At 47.5% G+C, this 20,838-nt stretch overlaps 1 long non-coding RNA gene across 1 annotated transcript; it reads right to left on the bottom strand.

Annotated features, from left to right (window-relative positions):
• Positions 1–158: 158 nt before the first annotated feature.
• Positions 159–20,195, bottom strand: LOC144487462 (uncharacterized). Its single transcript, XR_013496419.1, has 3 exons — positions 19,872–20,195; positions 2,829–3,275; positions 159–1,105 (listed from the first exon to the last, which is right to left on the bottom strand). It is a non-coding gene; the product is annotated as an uncharacterized LOC144487462 (long non-coding RNA).
• Between the last annotated feature and the right edge of the window lie 643 nt (positions 20,196–20,838).

Below are 20,838 nucleotides of genomic sequence, written 5' to 3'. Positions count from 1 at the left end.
AAAGTACTGAAGGACCACAATCGATATGTCGATATATTATCCTGTGAATAGGGAGTCACTGAAATTCTGTATCTCGAGTGTAGATGTTTCCCTGTAGGTGGAGAGGCTGTTAGGGTGCAGGGCACTAATCAAGAAAGGTTGTCTTTAATAAAAATGTTAGTTTAAAAGTTTATTTATTAGTGTCACAAGTCGGCTTACATTAACATTGCAATGAAATTGCTGTGACATCTTACCGTTCAACTGAACTCAACCGTCCAACCTGCTTTGAGCTCAGCTCAAGTCATGCCATGGAATGTAAAGCTGTATAAACTCGATCCGCTTGAAGCCAATGCAAAAACAGAACTGAACCACTGGATTCCATTCAACCCAAAATAATGCAACATTTAACAAGGCAAAACCATCATGTGGCCACCGGGATTTACTGGATGGTTTCAGAATGAGAAATGAGAAGGGAGCCTGACGGACAAAGCATCGTCATGAATAACTCCCGTGCAATGTTTTTTTTAGCTCCCATGTTTCACAGATGGCGATGTTTAAAATGAGAAGGAACGTCTTTTTTTATTCCGCACGACATTATAAATAAGAGATTTTTCGGCCAAATTCCCCCGTTAAAACAGCAATGTCATGATGCTGATTTGCTGTCAGCTCAATGATGTGATGCACAGTGTAATGTTTCAGGAATGAATCTTCTGTTTTCTGTTGAGGAACTAGTAAACCTTACAATGAGGCTGCTTGAAATATTCAAATCCTGAAATAAAATGCAGTTTCCACGACAGTTTGGCTCATTGTTCTTCAAAGACTTTTACAAAAAGAAGTTTCAACAAATGCCGAAGGTCGAATGTCTCCTTAAGATTTTAAAAATGTTGACAGTTTACAATCGCACTCTGGTCTTCATTTCTCAGAAGGTGATGCTGCTCTAGTTGCTTCATGTGATATTCAGCTGCAATGAAGCTCGCAGGAAGTGAGTTGATGTCCTCTACAATGATATATTCGGTGTTACTGCTTATGCAACGACTGGGTTGATGTTACATCAAGTGCTGAAGCAGATTCTAAGCGCAAACAACAACCACGCCCCGAAAGACCAGCCAGGAAAGAACGTGTTTGTCTGGGGAGGAAAACAGAAATAATGTTTCAAATTCACTTCTGTGTTAAACATCAAATCACAGAATCCCTGGTGTGCAGAAGGAGGCTATTCGGCCCATCAAGTCTGCACCGACCACAATCCCACCCAGGCCCTATTCCCATAACCCCACATATCCCTGCTAATTCTCCTGACACTAGGGTCAATTTAGCATGGCCAATCAACCTAACCCACACATCTTTGGAATGTGGGAGGAAATCGGAGCACCCGGAGGAAACCCACGCAGACACAGGGAGAATGTGCCAACTCTACACAGTCAGTGACGTGAGACCAGAATTGAACCCGGGTCCCTGGTGCTGTGAAGCAGCAGTGCTAACCACTGTGCCACTGTGCCGCCCCAGATAGTCCACATCTTTTCCCGAAGGTAGGGGACTCCAAACGTAGAGGACATAGCTTTAAGGTGAGAGGGGAGAGATGCAAAAAGGCCCAGAGGGACAATTGTTTCACACAGAGGGCGGTGAATGTCTGGAAGAAGCTGCCAGAGGCAGTAGCAGAGGCGGATACAATTTTGTCTTTTAAGAAGCATTTAGACAGTTACATGGGTAAGATGGGTATAGAGGGATATGGGCCAAATACAGGCAATTGGGAGTAGCTGAGTAGTTAAAAAAAGGTGGCATGGACCAGTTGGGCTGAAGGGCCTGTTTCCATGCTGTAAACCTCTCTGACTCTATGACATGGGGGACAACAGTCAGACTCCGCACAGACAGTAACCCAAGCCGGGAAGCGAACCCTGGTCTCTGACGCTGTGAGGGAGCAGCACTAACCACTGTGTCACCTAGTCTCAGACTATCTGATCTTATTATTGTTGGGTAAACAAATATAGAGAGAGAGAATGAATGATATGAATTAAAAGAGTTTCCACAGCTGGAATCGTGGTCTGTGTGGATGAGCAATCCAAATTAAGATGATTTGCAGAGATACAATTTAAAATTCACTTTGTTATATGACTGCATCATGTAACCACGATTTTGCAAATTATGGGTCTGTGTGAATTATGGAAAAAGCTATTCGATTTCCCATTCATCTGGTTTTCTTGTCGAATTACCTTTCTTTTTACTGAGTTACCTTTTAGATCAACACTAAATCTCAGATCCTGGCAACAAGAAGGTCATTTATTCTTGTTTTCTTTTGAATATTAATGTCTCAAACGGATAAGTAGCGACCGTTTGGTAAATAAGACAACTGCAAATGACTTGCTGGGACTGAAAGGGCTTCACAAAATTGATGTGAGCTTAATTTTCAGCTTATCTGGATTTGATTTGATTTATTATTGTCACATTTATTAATATATAATGAAAAGTATTGTTTCTTGCGCGCGATACAGACAAAACATAGAGAAGGAAAGGAGAGAGTGCAGAATGTAGTGTCACAGTCATAGCGAGGGTGCAGAGAAAGATCAACTAAATGCGAGGTAAGTCAATTCAAAAGTCTGACAGCAGCAGAGAAGAAGCTGTTCTTCAGTCGATTGATACGTGACCTCAGATTTTTGTATCTTTTTCCCGAAGAAAGAAGGTGGAAGAGAGAATGTCCCGGGTACGTGGGGTCCTTAATAATGCTGGATGCGTAGCCGAGACAGCGGGAAGTATAGACAGAGTCAATGGATGCGAGGCTGGTTTGCGTGATGGATTGGGCTACATTCAAAACCTTTTGTACTTCCTTACAGTCTTGGGCAGAGCAGGAGACATACCAAGCTGTGACCCAACCAGAAAGAATGCATCTGTAGAAGTTACTGAGATTCGGAGCTGACATGCCAAATTTCCTCAGTCTTCTGAGAAAGTAAGAGGCGTTGGTGGGCTTTCTGAACTATAGTGTCGGCATGTGGGGATCAGGACAGGTTGTTGGTGTTCTGGACACTAAAAACTTGAATTTCTTGACCCTTTCTTCTTCGTCCCCATTGATGTAGACAGGGGCATGTTCTCCTTTACGCTTCCTGAAGTCGATGACAATCTCCTTCATTTTGCTGACATTGAGGGAGGGATTACTGTGGCTGCACCAGTTCACCAGATTCCCTATCTCATTCCTGTACTCTGTCTCGTCATTGTTTGAGATAAGTTTATTTATTCGTGTCACATGTCGGCTTACATTAGCACAGCAATGACGTTGTGAAAATCCCATAGTCGCCACACTCCGGCACCTGTTCGAGTACAAAGAACAAAGATCAGTACAGCACAGGAAACAGGCCCTTCGGCCCTCCAAGCCTGTGCCGCTCCTTGGTCCAACTAGACCATTCGTTTGTATCCCTCCATTCCCAGACTGCTCATGTGACTATCCAGGTAAGTCTTAAATGATGCCAGCGTGTCTGCCTCCACCACCCTACTTGGCAGCGCATTCCAGGCCCCACCACCCTCTGTGTAAAAAACGTCCCTCTGATGTCTGAGTTATACCTCGCCGCTCTCACCTTGAGCCCGTGACCCCTCGTGATCGTCACCTCCGACCTGGGAAAAAGCTTCCCACTGTTCACTCTATCTATACCCTTCATAATTTTGTACACCTCTATTAGGTCTCCCCTCATTCTCCGTCTTTCCAGGGAGAACAAGCCCAGCTCACCAAATCTCCCCTCATATCTAAGACCCTCCCTACCAGGCAACATCCTGGCAAACCTTCTCTGCACTCTCTTTAAAGCCTCCACGTCCTCCTGGTAGAAATCATAGAAATCATAGAAACCCTACAGTGCAGAAGGAGGCCATTCGGCCCATCGAGTCTGCACCGACCACAATCCCACCCAGGCCCTACCCTCACATATTTTACCTGCTAATCCCTCTAACCTACGCATCCCAGGACTCTAAGGGGCAATTTCTTTAACCTGGCCAATCAACCTAACCCGCACATCTTTGGACTGTGGGAGGAAACCAGAGCACCCGGAGGAAACCCACGCAGACACGAGGAGAATGTGCAAACTCCACACAGACAGTGACCCGAGCCGGGAATCGAACCCAGGACCATGGAGCTGTGAAGCAGCAGTGCTAACCACTGTGCTACCGTGCCGCCCCAGTAGTGTGGCGACCAGAAATGGATGCAATATTCCAAATGTGGACTAACCAGCGTTCTGTACAACTGCCACATCAGACTCCAGCTTTTATACTCTATACCCCGTCCTATCAAGGAAAGCATGCCATATTCCTTCTTCACCACCTTCTCCACCTCTACTGCCGCCTTCAAGGATTTGTGGACTTGCACACCGAGGTCCCTCTGTGTTTCTATACTCTTGATGGCTCTGCCATTTATTGTATACGTCCCCCCTACATTTGTTCTTCCACTGAGGGACAATTTTGCATGGCCAATACATCTAACCAGCACGTCGGTCGGACTGTGGGAGGAAACCAGAGCACCCGGAGGAAACCCATGGAGACACAGACATGGGGACAACGCGGCACGGTGGCACAGTGGTTAGCAGTGCCGTCTCACAGCGCCAGGGACCCGTGTTCAATTCCAGCCTTGGGTCGCTCTCTGTGCGGAGTCTGCATGTTCTCCCCCTGTCTGTATGGGTTTCCTCCGGGTGTTCCGCTTTCCTCCCACACGCCAAAGATGTCTGGGTTACGTGGATTGGTCACGCTACATTACCCCTGAGTGTCAGGAGGACTAGCAGAATAGATATGTGGGGTTGCGGGGACAGGGTCTGTGTGGGATTGTGGTCGGTGCAGATGTGATGGGCTGCATGGCCTCCTTCTGCTGTGTAGGGATTCTATGACTATTCTATATCAACATGCAGATTCAGCACAGACACTGACCCAAGCCAAGAATCAAACCCAGGTCCCTGGCGCTGTGATGCAGCAGTGCTAACCACTCTGGGATAGCAGCATTTGATGCACAGTTTGTGATAAATCTTTTAGAATGTGATTTATTGTTTACTGTATCAGACAGGTTCTGATTACATTGCAAGGTCTCAAGCGCCAGTGAATGACTGGACCATACCGTGACACAATGGTTAGCACTACTGCCTCACAGCACAGGAACCCGGGTTCAATTCCCAACTTGGATCACTGTCTGTGTGATGTCTGCACGTTCTCCCCGTGTCTGCGTGGGTTTCCTCCGGGTGCCCCAGCTTCCTCCCACACTCCAAAGATGTGCGGGTTAGGTGGATTGGCCATGCCTAAATTCCCCCTCAGTGCCAGGGGGCACTAGCAAGGGTAAAGAGGGATTACCGGCATGGGGGCTGGGTGGGTTTGTGGTCAGTGCAGGCGTGAAGGGCCGAATAGACACCTTCTGCACTGCAATCGGCACGTCTTTCATACTGTGGGAGGAAACCGGAGCACCCGGACAAAACACACGCTGATATGGGGGAGAACATGCAAACTCCACACAGTGACCCAAGCCGGGAATCGAACCTGGGTCCCTGGCGCTGTGAGGTAGCAGTGCTGACCACTGTGCTGCCCCAATGAAGTCCCCAGTGATTTTGCACTGTATGTTTCAAGTATTCTCAAGCTTGAAACAAATTTAGTGAATTATTTTAGCGCTTAATCAATCACCTCACGAATTTATTGGAGGAGATGAATGGCAAAAAGTTCAATGAAGTTTGTTATCCTCACTGTAATATTTAGGGACATATCCTGATACAGAACAAACAGATTTATGTTAAAGTTTGCAGGAAATGATGTTGAAACGAACAATATTTGTGCATTGAGAGGCGTTCAGGTCTTCACATTTAAATATTAACTTTGGTCTTAAAAGAAAACATGTACCCGGATCATTCCAATGCAGGTAAGATGCTCTGTCAGAGAGTCAGTGCAGACTCGATGGGCCGTAGGGCCTCCTTCTGCACTGCCGTGGGTTCGATGGTTCACGGGAATGCTGTGATCTTGGAATTCAGCATGTATAATGCACTCTTTATGATACATCTCTTAGATTGTGACTCGCTTTTGCTAAGTGAATATTTGCTGGTCACATTGTAGTCTTTTCACACTCCAGTACCAGTCAATTAAAGGAAACTGAGTAGTTTACAGAGATTATGATGCCGTTTATATTTCTTCACTGTCTGTCTGAATGTTGTATAATCAATATTGTGTCATCAGTATTGTGTAATCAATGTTGTCAAATCAATATTGTGCAACAAATATTGTACAATCAGTATTGTGTAATCAATGTTGTGTAATCAATGTTGTCGAATCAACATTGTGTAATCAATGTTGTGTAATCAATGTTGTGTAATCAATATTGTGTAATCAAAGTTGTGTAATCAAAATTCTGTAATCAAAGTGCTGTAATCAATACTGTGTAATCAAAGTTGTTTAATCAATATTGTTTAATCAATATTGTGTAATCAATGTTGTGGAATCAATATTCTGAATATTCCGGGGTACAAGTGTTTTAGGCGAGACAGAGGAGGGACCAAAAGAGGTGGGGGAGTAGCAGTATTAGTTAGAGAATATAGTACAGCGGTGCAGAGGGGGGACAATTCAGAGGGGTCGTGTAACGAGTCACTGTGGGTGGAGCTTAGAAACAGGAAGGGCACAGTCACGATGTTGGGGGTATGCTACAGGCCCCCCAACAGCCCAAGGGAAGTGGAAGAACGGATATGTCAGGAGATAATGGATAGGTGCAGGAAAAATAGGGTTGTTGTAGTGGGAGACTTCAATGTTCCTGGCATAGACTGGAAATCGCGTAGAGCTGGGAGTCTGAATGGGGAGGAATTTGTAAAATGTGTACAGGAAGGTTCTTTGGAACAATATGTAGATAGCCCGACTAGAGAGGGGGCTATACTGGACCTAGTACCGGGGAATGAGCCCGGTCAGGTTTTCAAAGTTACGGTAGGGGAACATGTGGCAAAAATAACCACAATTCTGTTAGCTTTAGGATAGTGATGGAAAAGGATGAGTGGTGTCCCAAGGGTAAGGTGTTGGATTGGGGGAAGGCTAACTTAAGTGGGATTAGGCAGAAATTGGCAGCTGTTGATTGGGAGAGGCTGTTTGAGGGTAAATCCACATCTGGCATGTGGGAGTCTTTTAAGGAACATTTGATAGGGCTGCAGGATAGGCATGTGCCTGTAAAAAAGAAGGATAGGAAAGGTAGGAATCGAGAACCATGGATAACCAGGGAAATTGAGGGATTGGTGAAAAAGAAAAGAGAGGCGTACGTTAGGTCCAGGCAGCTAAAAACAGAGGGAGCTCCGGAGTAATACAAAGTCGGAAAGAACTCAAACGAGGAATTAGAAGGGCAAAAACGGGTCACGAAATGTCATGGCAGACAGGATTAAGGAGAATCCCAAGGCATTTTATTCATACGTTAGGAACAAAAGGGTTGTCAGGGAAAAAATCGGACCTCTCAGGGACAAAAGTGGGGAATTATGCTTCAGAGCCCAAAGAAGTAGGGGAGATACTAAATGAATACTTTGCATCGGCATTCGCAAAGGAGAGGGATGTGTTGACTGGGAGTGTCTCGGAGGGGAGTGTTGACCCATTAGAGAAAATCTCCATTACAAAGGAGGAATATAAAGACTGACCAATCCCCAGGGCCTGATGGAATCTATCCAAGGCTGCTCATGGAGACGAAAGATGAAATCGCTGGGCCTCTGACGCAAATCTTTGTCTCGTCACTGGACACAGGTGAGGTCCCAGATGATTGGAGGATAGCTGATGTGGTCCCGTTATTTAAGAAGGGTAGGAAGGATAACCCGGGAAATTATAGGTCGGTGAGCTTGACGTCTGTGGTAGGGAAGTTGTTGGAGAGGATTCTTAGAGCTAGGATGTATGCGCATTTAGAAAGGAATAAACTCCTTAACGATAGTCAGCATGGTTTTGTGAGAGGGAGGTCATGCCTCACTAACCTGGTGGAGTTTTTTGAAGAAGTGACTAGAATGGTTGACGAGGGAAGGGCCGTGGATGTCGTCTATATGGACTTTAGTAAATCGTTTGACAAAGTCCCTCATAGTAGGTTGGTGCAAAAGGTTGGATCTCATGGGATAAAGGGGAAGGTGGCTAGATGGGTGGAGAACTGGCTTGGTCACAGAAGACAGAGGGTGGTAGTGGAAGGGTCCTTTTCCGGCTGGATGCCTGTGACTAGTGATGTTCCGCAGGGCTCTGTATTGGGACCTCTGCTATTTGTGATAGCATAAACGATCTGGAAGAAGCTGTAACTGGAGTGATCAGTAACTTTGCGGACAACACGAAAATGGCTGGACTTGCAGATAGTGAGGAACATTGTCAGAGGCTACAGAAGGATATAGATGGGCTGGAAATTTGGGCAAAGAAATGGCAGATGGAGTTCAATCCAGATGAATGCGAAGTGATGCATTTTGGTAGAACTCACGTAGGGAGGAGCTATACGATAAATGGCAGAACAATAAAGGGTGTAGATACGCAGAGGGACCTGGGTGTGCAAGTCCACAGATCCTTGAAGGTGACGTCACAGGTGGAGAAGGCAGTGAATAAGGCATATGGCTTGCTTGCCTTCATAGGATGGGGCAGAGAGTATAAAAGTTGGGGTCTGATGTTGCAATTGTATCGAACGTTGGTTCGGCCGCATTTGGAATACTGCGTCCAGTTCTGGTCGCCACACTACCAGAAGGACGTGGAGGCTTTAGAGAGAGTACAGAGGAGGTTGACCAGGATGTTGCCTGGTATGGAAGGGCTTAGTTATGAGGAGAAATTGGGTAAACTGGGGTTGTTCTCACTGGAAAGACGGAGGATGAGGGGTGACCTAATCGAGGTGTATAAAATTATGAAAGGCATAGTTAGGGTGAACGGTGGGAAGCTTTTTCCCAGGCCGGCGGTGACGTTCACGAGGGGTCATAGGTTCAAGGTGAGGGGGGGGATGGTTTAACACGGATATCAGAAGGACGTATTTTACACAGAGGATGGTGGGAGCCTGGAATGCGCTGCCGTCAAGGTGGTGGAGGCGGATACACTGGGAACCATTAAGACTTATCTGGTTAGCCACATGAACGGAGTGGGAATGGAGGGATACAAAAGAATGGTCTAGTTTGGACCAGGGAGTGGCGCGGACTTGGAGGGCCGAAGGACCTGTTCCTGTGCTGTTTTGTTCTTTGTAATATTGTGTAATCAATGTTGTGTAATCATTACTGTGTAATCAATGTTGTGTAATCAATACTGTGTAATCAATATTGTGTAATCAATGTTGTGTAATAAATATTGTGTAATCAATATTGTGTAATCAATGTTGTGTAATCAGTATTGTGTAGTCAATACTGTGTAATCAGTATTGTGTAATCAATGTTGTGTAATCAATGTTGTGTAATCAAAATTGTGTAATCAATGTTGTGTAATCAATATTGTGTAATCAATGTTGTGTAATCAGTATTGTGTAATCAATGTTGTGTAATCAGTCTTGTGTAATCAGTATTGTGTAATCAGTATTGTGTAATCATTATTGTGTAATCAATATTGTGAATTGAAGGTATTTGACCCAGATTATTTTAACGTGTGTCACTGAACACAGTACTTTAATTTAACAGCAAAGTTCCTTTTCTGACTGTCGATTCTGGGCAGTGGTTCGAGAATCGCCATTTTGTTATAAAATAAGGGACCTTCTGTTTCCACTGTCTGTTTACTTTGGGAGGTATAACTTTATCAAAAACAGAAAATACTGGAAAATCTCAGCAGGTCTGACAGCATCTGTGAATCATAGAATCCCTATAGTGCAGAAGGAGGCCATTTGGCCCATCGAGCCTACACCAACAACAATCCCACCCAGGCCCTATCCCCGTAACCCCACATATTTACCCTGCTAGTCCCCCTGACACTAAGTGCCGATTTATCATGGTCGATCCACCTAACCTGCAGATCTTTGGACTGCGGGAGGAAACCGGAGCACCCGGAGGAAACCCACACAGACACGGAGGGAATGTGCAAACTCCACACAGACAGAAGAGAGAATAGAAACAACGCTTTGAGTCTGACGAAGGGTCATCCAGAGTTGAAACATTTGCTCTATTCTCTCAGATGCTGTCGGACCTGCTGAGTTTTTCCAGCATTTCCTGTTTTTATTTCAGATTCCAGCATCCACGGTATTTTGCTTTTATCTTACTCTTCATCAAAGATGGCACCGTTTACAGATTAAAGTTTATTTATTGGTCACAAGTAGGCTTATATTAACTCTGCAATTAAGTTAATTTTGTTGAAAAGTCACTTATTGCAAACGAGCTGCCAGAGGCAGTAGTGGAGGCGGGTAAAATTTTGCCTTTCAAAAAGCATTTAGACAGTTACATGGGTAAGATGGGCTGCACGGTGGCACAGTGGTTAGCACTGCTGCCTCACAGCGGCAGGGACCCGGGTTCAATTCCAGCCTCAGGTCTCTGTCTGTGTGGAGTCTGCACATTCTCCCCGTGTCTGCGTGGGTTTCCCCCGGGTGCTACAGTTCCCTTCCACAGTCCAAAGGTGAGCAGGTTAGGTTGATTGGCTATAGTAAATTGCCCCTTAGTGTCAGGTGGACGAGCATGATAAATGGGTGGGGTTACAGGGATAGGGTCTGGGTGGGATTGTGATTGGTGCAGACACGATGGGCCAAATGGCCTCCTTCTGCACATTAGGGATTCTATGATTTCTACAGGTATAAAGGGATGTGGGCCAAATGCGGGCAATTGAGACTAGCTTATTGGTGAAAACTGGGATGTGTGGACAGTTTGGGCCAAAGGTCCTGTTTCCATGCTGTAAATCTCTATGAATCGACTGTGAAAATCCCCGAGTCGCCACACTCCGGCACCTGTTCGCATGTACTTAGGGAGAATTTAGCATGGTCAATGCACCTGACCAGCATGTCTTTGGACACTAAGGGGCAATTTAGCATGGCCAATCCCCCGAACCTGTACACCTTTGCACACTAAGGGCCCGATTTTACCATTTTGATTTCATGCACTGAATCTGGACGCAATTCAGATCTGAATTGGAAATCTGTTCTCCGGGGGCCCCATACGCACTTACCCTGGAAAAAACATTGTGAGTGTGAATCGCTCTGTGGGCGGGGCTTCTCGCTCTCGAAACGCTGCAACTCCGATCGGAGCTCTGAACTGCGCGTGCGCAGTGAGAAATACATCTGAAATGGGCGCCCCTGTCACATCGCTCCCGGGCAGCAACAAGCGGATCAAGTGACCTGGGAGCGAAAGGTGGGAGTGATGGCCCCCACAGACATCGCCCCACCCCACAACATAACTATCCCCCTTTACACCCACCTCCCCCACTACCCAGACCGATCGCGACCCCCCCCCCCCCACCAATCACCCGCAGAATGGCAACAGCAACCCTCCCACCCCTGCCCCCTTCACCAGAGAATGATCTGATCCACCTCCCTCCCCTCCCCCCATGACCAGAGAATGACCTGATCCACCTCCGGCCTCCCGCACCCACACCCCCTCTCCCCCCACCACTGATCTGAGTCAGAGAGCCGCCAGAAGCTCTGATCTTACCCCCTCAGAGCTGGACTGCCCGAAACAGACCTTTGCCGAGCACATCTGTTCCGCGCCGAATCTGGACGGGCGAACGCGATGGTAAGGGGGGAAATGCAGGTAAGATTGGGCATCCAGCTCATTAAGTCAATTTAAATGCATCACCCATTTCGGGCGCGGTTCGGATCGTGGCCATTTTCGGGCCTTGGTAAAGTGGACATCTGCACGGATTGTACTAATCGCCTCACACCTGACTTTACCAAGTTTTCGCGCCCGTTAAGGCAATTTAACATGGCCAATCAACCCATCCTCCATATCTTTGGACACGAAGGGGCAAGTTAGCATGGTTAATCCACCTGTCCTTCTCATCTTTGGACACGAAGGGGCAATTTAGCATGGCCAATCCACCCAACCTGCACATCTTTGGACACTACACAACCTGCTGGTCTGAGGCTTTATCCCGCTGGCAAATCAGACCATGAGGCCCTTAGTGTGGTGTAACATAACCGATGTTTCGTGCCAAAATCAGTATTGTTCATTCTCAGTGTGTGGGCATTGCTGACTTTAGTGTCCATCCTTGGAAATTCATCGTTGGAGCTTTCTTACAAACACAGGGCAGACTCAGTCACTTCAGAGGACAGTTGAGTCAACCACATTGGTGTGGGGCTGGAGTCACGTAGAGCTGAGCCTGGGTAAGGACCTCTCCTGAAGTACATCAGTGAACTGGTCAGGCTTTTAAAACAACCCATCAACTTCACCGCTATTTTCACTGACTTATTTCCAGATTTTACAAACTGAATTGAAATGTTTAAAGCCCCGTTCTCTGGCCCAGCTCAACACGAAGGTGCCCGAAAATCCTCTTATTCTGCTCACACTCTGTACCCCCAACATTAATTAATCTTCATATTCAGAAATAGATTGATACTTCGTGGGGTGGCACAGCGCCAGGGACCCTGGTTCGATTCCTGGCCTCGGGTCACTGTCTGTGTGGAGTTTGCACGTTCTCCCCGTGTCTGCGTGGGTTTCCTCCGGGTGCTCCGGTTTCCTCCCACAGTCCAAAGATATGCAGGTTCGGTGGATTGGCCATGCTAAATTGCCCCTTAGTGTCAGGGAGACTTGCTAGAGTAAATGCATGGGGTTACAGGGACAGGGCCTGGGTGGGATTGTGGCCGGTGCAGACTCGATGGGCTGAATGGCCTCCTTCTGCACTAGAATTATACGATTCAGCGTGGCATGAGTGCTAAATTTAGCATGACCAATTCACCTAACCTGCAAATCTTTGGATAGTAAGGGGCAATTAGCATGGCCAATACACCTAACCCGCACATCTGTGGACACTGAGGGGCAATGTAGAATGGCCAATCCACCGAACCAGTACATCTGTGGACACTAAGAGGCAATGTAGAATGGCCAATCCACTGAACCAGTACATCTGTGGACACTAAGGGGCAAGGTAGAATGGCCAATCCACCTATCCAGTACATCTGTGGACACTAGGGGGCAATGTAGAATGGCCAATCCACCTATCCAGTACATCTGTGGACACTAAGGGGCAATGTAGAATGGCCAATCCACCTATCCAGTACATCTGTGGACACTAAGGACACTTTAGCATTGCCAATCCACCTAACAGCACGTTTTTCAGACTGTGGGAGGAAACCGGAGCAGCCGGAGGAAACCCATGCAGACATGGGGAGAACATGCAGACTCCGCACAGACAGTGACCCAAGCCGGGAATCGAACCTGTGTCCCTGGTGCTGTGAGGCAACATAGCTAATCCAATTAGCCAGGCAGCAGGTTATTTTAGTCTTGGCATTCTGCAATGTGATCGGATTCATTGAACTGTCATGATTTTTTCACTATCTGTTTAAATTTCCAAGGATTATCACATTAAAAGCATCTGAGGGAAATGTCTGAGTGAATAACCCATCGCCCCCATGACTGTTTTGGAGGAGTTGAACAACAGGAACTGAACTGAAGGATGTTTTTCTGACCATAAAAGTGAGATCCATAACCTGATGTGAAGAAGATTTATGTTAAATCTTGGATAAAATTATTTCCAAATCAACATGCTTAAAGATGCCTTAAGAACAAAGAAAAGTGCTGCAGAGGAACAGACCCTTCGATGTTCACTCTCCCATGTATCTCTTGGAATGGGATTGATTTTGCTGTGTAAACAAGTGCTGATTGTATCGGGAGGTTTAACACTCAAGCATCAGTGAATAAGTATAAAGGTTATTTATTCGTGTCACAAGTAGGCTTACATCAACACTGCAATGAAGTTACTGTGAAAATCCCACAGTTGCTACACTCTGGCGCCTGTTTGGATAACACTGAGGGAGTATTTAGCATGGCCAATGTACCTAACCAGCACTTCTATGGGACTTTGGAAGGAAACCGGAGCGCCCGGAGAAAACTCATGCAGACACGGGGAGAACGTGCAGACTCCACACAGACAGTGACCCGAGCCGGGAATCAAACCCAGGTCCCTGGAGCTGTGAAGCAGCAGTGCTAACCACTGTGCTACCGTGCCGGATTCACCACCCTCTGGCTGAAGAAATTCCTCCTCGTCTCAGTTCTGAACTAAGAAGTCTCACAACAGCAGGTTAAAGTCCCACAGGTTTATTTCGAATCACGAGCTTTCGGAACGCTGCTCCTTCATCAGGTGAGTGGGAAACTGGTGTTGTGAGACTTCTTACTGCGCAACCCCAGTCCAACACCGCCATCTCCACATCACATTTCTAAAGGGCCGTCCCTTTCCTCTGAGTCTGTGCCCTCGGGTCCAAGTCTCCCCAACTAATGGAAACATCTTCCCCAAGTGCACTCTATCCAGGCCTTTCATTATTCTGTAAGTTTCAATGTTATCCCCTTCCTCATACTTCCAAACTGCATCGAGTGTGGACCCCCAGACATCAGACGCTCCTCATGCGTCAAGTCTTTCATTCCCCGGATCATTCTTGTGAACCTGCTCTGGACCCTCTCCAAGGCCAGCACATCCTTCCTTAGATACGGGGACCATAATTGCTGACAATATTGTGAATGCGGTCAGACCAGTGTCTTATAAACCCTCAGCAGTACACCCCTGCTTTTGTATTCTCGTCGTCTCGAAATTAACACTAGCAGAGTGATCTCTGCTGTATCGAATTAATATTGACCCTACATTATTTCCAACTTTCCATCCCTCCCTGACCCTCAACACCCCATCGAGGCTGTAACTGTTCTACGTTGGGTATAAAAAGTGTTGGATTGAAGGGGGTTAAGTGAAGCTGTTTGTTTAGTGACTGGAATTGATGTGAGTCTCCATGGATCCGATTAGTGTGCCTGGAGGGATTCCCCTCTTCTATTAATAAGGGATTCCGTTCAATGTGTTGTCCCATTGGGTCAGCGGGAGCGGCAACTCCGACAGCAACAGAGATCAGCGGCTGTGGAGAGAGAGGGAGGGAGAGGAGAGATCAGAATCTGGGAGCAATGGATTGGAGTCTTCCAACAATGGATCAGAATCTGGGAACAATGGATTGGAATGTTACGACAATGGATCAGAATCTGGGAGCAATGGATTGGAATCTTGCAACAATGGATCGGAATCTGGGAACAATGAACCGGAATGTTCCAACCAAGGACAGGAGTTTATTCTATTGGATTTCTGTGTTTACTGCTGATTATTGGTGGATGACATCAGCTGTTCGGATTCAATATCTACTGTACGCGATTCAATGTATTTACTATCCCCTCCTGGCGATTGTTGGTGTTCCGGGTAAGTCTCTGGCTGGAATTGGACCGGCCCGACCGCCACGGGAATCGGTGCAGGCGAGGGGCGGAGAATGGGAAGGTCTGTTGAACACGGGTGGGATTTTGGAGCTTGGGGAAGAGTGAGGCTGGAAAGTCCCGTCCCCTGTGTCCAGTTCCTAATTCTAGAAAGGCTGTTTAACTGTATTGATTTTCTTGTCATTTCCTGTACTGGGTTTGCTGCTCTTGTTGAATCTCTGTATCCGGTTATTAATTCTTTCAGCCACTGACAATTGTCTCAGGGTCTATGGGCTGGGATGTCTTCTGAGTGCTGTGACTTTCCATAGACATGTGACCTCAAACACTATTCCTTCATGCGTAAAATATTGAGACAGAATCCTTTTCACCCTCTGCATATAACACCAGTTCACCCACCCAATCACCAGGCCACAGAATTAATTTTATTGGTCATATCTGCACAGCAGGATCTCACAGAGAGAAAACATATTTCATTAAATTTGAAATTTATTCATCAGTGTCACAAGTATGCGAACATTAACATTGCAATGAAGTTACTATAAAAATCCCCGAGTCACCACACTCCAGCGCCTGTTCAGGTACACTGAGGGAAAATTTAGCACGGCCAATGCACCCAACCAGCACAACTTTCAGATAGTGGGAGGAAACTGGAGCACTCGGAGGAAACTCACGCAGACATGGGGAGAACATGCAGAATCTGCACAGACAGTGGCCAAACCTGCAATTGAACCAGGACCTCTGCTGCTGTGAGGCAGCAATGCTATCCCCTGTGCCACCACAAGCTCTCCGAGAGCAACAGGAATACAAACACACAGACACACCCAAACACACATACATTAAAACACACATTTGTTGATAGAAGCAATCAGATTTAGATACTCCCACTCACACACAAATTCAAGAACCAAAATTGCTGCAACACTCCAGAATAACGCACACTTAGGAACACTCGTCAGGTACTCTGTTGCTCACACACAAACACGCACACACACACATGCATACTGGTACAGACAATATAGACACACGCAACACACACACGATAGGGGGGCAGGATAACAGCTACTCCCTGTCCATTGATGGTGGGGTGATCAAGTAAAACCGCGTGACAGCCTGGAACTCAGGTCCACGTCCCATTTCTCACCTCTTGCAACCTTCACCGGCAATGGATAAACAGCGGATTCAGTCTCCTGCCCATTTCCGGCAAGAGGCTGAATAAATTATTTCAATCTATTTTAAAACAAATTTAAATGAAATTAGTGAGCCTGGGATGGAATTGTGCGCCACACTTGCCTTCGCAGCCTCACCGGGAGAGGTTGGGTCCGGTGAGGAAAACAGCTGGCCACATGTATGAGGACGAGTCATGATGACCTCGCCGGGAGAACTGAAGGCCATTGAGGACACCGGGCAAGGTCGAGGGCAAAGGTAGGTGCCCCTTGGGCAATGCCCACCGGGCAGTACCAGGGAGTGGGGCATGAGGTGGTGGGGTCTACAGGGGCGGAGCCTGAAGGTAGCGGGGCCGACTCTGAACGTAGTTGCTGGGTGGGAGAGGGTGCCGTTACCACTCTGCCCGCTGTCTGTGGGGTGGGGTGGTCCCCGCTGCCACTCTGCACGTGATTGGTGTTGGTAAGGAGGGGGGCATCACTGCCTCTCTGCATGCACATTGGGGTAGGAAGGGGGTCTCGCTGCCACACCGAACGTGATTGGTGGAGGCAGGGAGGGGGGCATCACTGCCTCTTTGCATGCACAGTGGGGTAGGGAGGGGGTTTCACTGCCTCTCTGCATGCACAGTGGGGTAGGGAGGGGGTCTCGCTGCCTCTCTGCATGCACAGTGGGGGTAGTGTGGGGGTCTCGCTGCCTCTCTGCATGCACAGTGGGGTAGGGAGGGGGTCTCACTGCCTCACTGCATGCACAGTGGGGTAGGGAGGGGGTCTCGCTGCCTCTCTACATACACAGTGGGGTGGGGAGGGGGTCTGGTTGCCTCTCTGCATGCACAGTGGGGTAGGGAGGGGGGCATCACTGCCTCTCTGCATGCACAGTGGGGTAGGGAGGGGTCTCGCTGCCTCTCTGCATGCACAGTGGGGTAGGGAGGGGGTCTTGCTGCCTCTCTGCCTGCACAGTGGGGTAGGGAGGGGGATCTTGCTGCCTCTCTGCCTGCACAGTGGGTTAAGGAGGCGTGCCCTGCTGACACTCTGCATGCAATTGGTGTGGGGGAAGGGGCGGTGATTGGTCCAGGTGGTGGGGAGGGGGCTGGGTCTATATCTGGTCGGGGGCTGCTCAGAAAGAGCTGAGGAGCCCCGGACTACCTGGAGGCAGCTGTTGTGTTGAAGCGAGCTGCAGCAGCAGAGAGCTGACAGATGTCTCTCTCAGACCAGGCAGCTCACTGCTGGCTGCAATTGCGCATTTGCAACCAGATAGGTTTGGGAGGTAGTGGGTATCCCAGCCAGCGCTGTGAGAGCTGCAAGTGATGGGGCCACTGCTGTGGGTGGTCCAACAGCCATCGAGTTTTAACAGCACAAAATGAGGCCCTTCGACCATTATGTCTGAATAGGTCATCAAACACCTATCCAATCCAATCCCATTTTCCAGCACTCGATCCATAGCCTTGTCATAGAGTTTACAGAATGGAAACAGGCCCTTCGGCCCATCTTATCCATGCTGCCCTTTCTTTTTAAACCCCTAAACTAATCCCAATTGCCCACATTTGCCCCATATCCCTCTATACCCATCGTGCCCATTTAACTATCTAAACGCTTTTAAAAAATAAAATTGTACCCGCCTCTACTACTGCCTCTGGCAGCTCGTTCCAGACACTCACCACCCTCTGTGTGATAAAATTGCCCCTCTGGACACTTTTGTATCTTTCCCCTCTCTCCTTAAACCTGTGCCATCTAGTTTTAGACTCCCCTACCTTTAGGAAAAGATATTGACTATTGAGCTGATCTGTGCCCCTCATTATTTTATAGACCTCTAGAAGATCACCCCTCAGCCTCCTACGCTCCAGAGAAAAAAGTCCCAGTCTATTCAGCCTATCCTTATAACTCAATCCATCAAGTCCCAGTCGCATCCTCGGAAATCTTTTCTGCACTCTTTCTAGTTTAATAATTATATGCTCTGGCGTTTGAGTTGCTGATCTAAATGCCTCTTGTGGTTTTTCCCGCTTCTACCATCCTTTCAGGCCGTGAGCTGCAGATCCCATCACCCTGTGGATGAAAACATTTTCCCTCAAATCCACACAAACACCTGCCCTTTACCTTAACTCCACGCCCCTCTGGTTATTGACACCTCTACTAAAGGGAAAAGGTTTCTTCCTATCCGTGTGCCACATAATTGTGTTCATATCACTCAGCTCCCCCCCCCACCCCCCGCCCCCACCTGAAAGCATTCCCCACCACCACCCACTACACCCACTCCACCTCCAGCCGTCTCTGCTCTAAGGTAAAAAACCCAGCCTAACCAGCCTCTCCTCATAGCTGAAACTCTCCAGCCCAGGCAGCATCCTGGTGAATCTCCTCTCCACCGTTTCCAGTGTAATCACATCCTTCCTGTAGTGTGATGACCAGAGCTGTACACAGTTCTCTTGCTCTGGTCCAACCAGCATTTTATACACTTCCATCATCACCTCCCAGCTCTTATAGTCTATGCTGCGGCTGCTAAAGGCAAGTATCCTACATGTCGTCTTAACCACCTCATCTACCTGTCTTGCTGCTTTTGGAGATCCACATATCTGCAGCCCAAATTCATTCTGGTCCTCTGCACTTCCTCAGACTCGACCGGACATGGTGCATTTCCTTGTCCGGATAGTCGTCCCAAATGCATGGCCTCACATTCGTCAGGTGTAAATTACATTTGCCCATTTGCCCAGCCTTTCAGTTTCCTCAGCACGGTGGCACAGTGGTTAGCACTGCTGCCCCACAGCGCCAGGGACGTGTGTTCCATTTCTGGCTTGGACCACATCTGTGTGGAGTTTGCACATTCTCCCCGTGTCTGCATGGGTTTCCTCTGGGTGCTCCAGTTTCCGCCCACAGTCGGAAGACTTGTGGGTTAGGTGGATTGGCCAGGATATACTGGACTTACTGTCAGGGAGAATTGCTTGGGTAAATGCATGGGGTTCAGGGGATATCGCCTGGGTGGGATTGTGCTCAGTCCAGACTCGATGGGCTGAATGGCCTCCTTCTGCACTGTAGGATTCTATGATTCCTGTCATCTAAGGCTTTCCTCCTCAATATTTACCACACCACCAATTTTTGTATCATCTGCAAACTTACTGATCACACATCACACATTCATGTCCAGACCATCAATGTACACTACAAACAGCAAGGGACCCAGCATCGATCCCTGTGGAACCCCACTGAACACAGGCTTGCAGTCACAAAAACAACCTTCCACCATCACCCTCTGCCACTCAGCCATTTTGAATATAATTTACCAAATTGACCTGGTTCCAATCGGAATCACTTCCTTGTTCAGTCTTCCATATTTGTCAAAAGCTTTTCTGAAGAACACGTAGACTACATCGACTGCACTTCCCTCATCTCCTCATCCAGTCACCTCCTCAATATATTCCAGCGAATTGTCAGACATGATCTCCCCCTGTCAAAGGCACGCTGACTATTGTTCATAAATCCTTACCTCTCGAAGTGGAGATTAATTCTGTCCCTCAGGTTGTTTTCCAATCATTTCCCGAACACGGATATGGTGATGGTGGTGTCCTGGCCGTGATCTTGGATATCTCCAGGGCACCTTGCAGGATGGCAGTATGGCACAGTGGTTAGCACTGCTGCCTCACAGCATCAGGGATCCCATTTCAATTCCTGGGATTCCATCAGCACCAGTGAAGCTTCTTTTTAAAACTTTGTTCCATTCTCACATCTCGCCTGTTGGGATTTCTCCTATTACAAGAACGTGTGGTGTTCCTCTGGAAAGAATCCACTGTGAGCAAGTCCAGTTTCTCGCAGCTCCCCAATGTCCACATTCAGCCTTGTAAATTCAGTCTCGGTCACAGCCGTCCCGTGTACATCATCAACCTGCATAAGTTCATTGGTAAGGTCAGGGCACATCGTGCTGATGTTTCAGCTTGAGATGCAAAAGACTGATTTGATTTGAATTGATTTGGTTTATTATTTTCACATATAATAAATATGTGATCCAAGCCGGGAATCGAACTCAGGTCCCTGTGAGACAGCAGTGCTAACCATTGTGCCACCATGCTGCCGACTCAGGAACAGCTTCTTCTCTGCTGCCATCTGACGTTTTAATGGACCCACATCGCATTCAGATGATCTTATTCTACACCCTCGCTCTGAGTCCAACATTACATTCTGCACTCTCTCCTTCTCTATGTTCAGGGTTACAGTGTTACAGAGTTCAGTGTTGGGCCAGGGAGATGGTGTCTGTGGACCTGTTGGGGAGGTTGGTGAACTGTAGTGTATCCAGGCAATCTGGGAGGCCGGAATTGATTCATGCCATGACTAACCTTTTGATGCATTTCATAACATTGGATATAAAGTGAAAAGTGTTGTTGCTTGAGTGCCATACAGACAAAGCATACTGTACATAGAGAAGGAGAGAGGGCAGAATGTAATGTTGCAGTCATAGC

This window comes from Mustelus asterias, unplaced genomic scaffold (genome assembly GCF_964213995.1).
Source record: "Mustelus asterias unplaced genomic scaffold, sMusAst1.hap1.1 HAP1_SCAFFOLD_814, whole genome shotgun sequence".
Classification (NCBI taxonomy): Eukaryota; Metazoa; Chordata; class Chondrichthyes; order Carcharhiniformes; family Triakidae; genus Mustelus; species Mustelus asterias.
This window is presented reverse-complemented; position numbering and strand designations above follow the sequence as displayed.